Raw genomic sequence first — 2,653 nt, forward strand, 5'->3', positions numbered from 1 at the left:
CATCGAAACCATTCGATATCTAAATGAAAAGTTCTCAATTTTTTGCTAGCTTTCCAACGACATGCATATCATATACATTATCTTAATAGCATATGTATTTAATTCAAGATTAGACATAACCTATCTAACAACAATAACGAACGTATAAGCATGCATAATCCTATATACTCGAGCATTAGTCAGGGATACACTAATAATATATAAAAGTTAAGTTATGAGGGCTCACGTATCAATATTGAGATTCAATATTGCAGGAAAAGTACGTAGACGCAACGGGGATGATAAACACTAGTTTGACTCACGAGCAATACTCCCGAACCATACCCATAACCTCCATAGCTATAACCCATAATTTCCTTAGCTCTATCCCGCTCGAAAAATATTTTTGAAATCACTCGGACAGCACTCCGTCGTAATATCTTATGTATACTAATAATATCTTGAAATAATACGGAGTAAATATATATATGTAAATCGATTGAAAGAGTTTAGAGAAAAAATATTTTCATGTTTCTATAAAATAATGAAACCTATTGAATTCTATTTATAATAGATTTTTGAATTATTAAAGTGAATTATTAAAGTATAAATTATTAAAGTGAATTATTAAAGTATGAATTATTAAAGTAAATTATTAAAGTATGAATTATTAAAGTTAAAGTAAAGTAAAAATAAAGTAAAGGTAAAGTTTAAGTATAGTAAAAGTATAAAACTATGTACGTATAATACGCGTATAAATATATATAATATTAATTTAAATCATTATATATATTTAATAAAATAAAATATAAATATCGTTATCTTTATCATACTGGTTACGTAATGAGTTGTCAAAAGTGGTTCTAGATATTTATAAAAGTTATATACGTTTTAATAATAAAATTCTTTTTAAACTGAAAACGTTTTTGTACGTTTGAAACTAAATCAAATAAATATGATAATTTTGTTTTCCAAAACTAAATATATTTAAGAATCATTTTGTTTAAAGGTTAAAATAATGGAAATCGTTATATCATAAAACGTTTTAGAAAAGTAGAATCATATATATTCATAATAGGTTTCAAGTTTTTAAATTACAGTCTGTTGGTGAAGCATGGGATAAAGTCCAAAGGTTAAATAAACGTATGAAATCATCTTAATGAAAATTGTCGAGTTACTTAACTTGTCGATATCCAACATCTAAGTTATTTACACTCCACATTCTTACTTATAAATCACTTTACCATTTTTCCGAATATTGTCAAAAAGAATAGATTTCTTAAATCACAGTGGACCCGTAATCATATCACAATGTATCTGATAAATCAATCATTTGATATTATCTTCTAATTCCATCGATAAACATATTGAAACAAATACGTTCGTGTAAAGTATTATACGTTTAATACTTTATTAATATTCTCAAGTTATAATATATATATATATATATATATACACATATATATACATATCTATTTATATATAACGATTCGTGAATCGTCGGAATTTGGTCGAGGTTATAATGAATGTATGAACACAGTTTAAAATTCTTGAGATTTAACTTAATAAACTTTGCTTATCGTGTCGGAATAATATAAAGATAAAGTTTAAATTTGGTTGGAAATTTCCGGGTTGTCACAGATTTGACCGATATTTGACCGGTTTGACCAAGATTTGACCGATTTTTAGCCGAGAAGCTCAATTTATTGGTCGTTGACCGATTAAACCGGCCGTTGACCGATTTTTAGCCGATTACAAAACGAGAACTCGGTAGCAACTCTAAAACGATTTCTCGACGAGAACTCGGCCGATTTTTCCGATTTTTGCAACCTTGAATAGGAGTATTGTGTGTATTGTTCATTTGTTTGGACCGAATAAAAGTATGAACCAAGTTTGGTCCAACCTGCAACTAGTCACTTACAGCAAAAATAAAAGTTTGAACTAAGTTTGTATCATAGCAAAAATAATAAAAGGACGAATTTGCCCTCACATGTATTGCACCATGTGAGAGGTTAACCCTTAAATTGTGACTGCAGTTAGGTTGGGGTGCCAACCACGATAGTTACGCAAAACTGGAGTACTAACTACGCAAAAAAAATAGTTTAGGTGTTATGATGCAAATGTGAACAAACCACAGGTATCATCGACGTAATTTTTTCTTTCTATTATTTATTGACAAATATATTCAAACAAATACTGAATTAAAATGAAGAAGGGGAGGTTATTCAAAACACGCCTATATTTTATCTGGAGAGATTCAAAACATGAAGCATTAATCGATTGAAAATACCCAGTTTGTAATTACAAAGCTCGTCGAATGATAGATGGCAAGTAAGGATAAATAGATGACGATTAAAAATAATCCCAATACTTCAATCGATGTGTGCTACGACGCAATGTCATGTGAATGTCACAAGGACATATTATATGTTAATAGTGTTGTTTGATACAAAAAAATGTAAATTATTATCCGGCATGGTTATTTTGGACCTTTAAATAGTTAACAAACGTACCTACAAGAATTTTAATAAAAATCGTGGTTATTTTGGACCTTTAAATAGTTAAGAAACGTACCTACAAGAATTTTAATAAAAATCTATCACATTTAATGTCACGAATGCATTGTACCAAATGACAAAACAGCGTTACAACTGATCGAAGAGCAACATTCTCT

This window comes from Rutidosis leptorrhynchoides, chromosome 10 (genome assembly GCF_046630445.1).
Source record: "Rutidosis leptorrhynchoides isolate AG116_Rl617_1_P2 chromosome 10, CSIRO_AGI_Rlap_v1, whole genome shotgun sequence".
Lineage (NCBI taxonomy): Eukaryota > Viridiplantae > Streptophyta > Magnoliopsida > Asterales > Asteraceae > Rutidosis > Rutidosis leptorrhynchoides.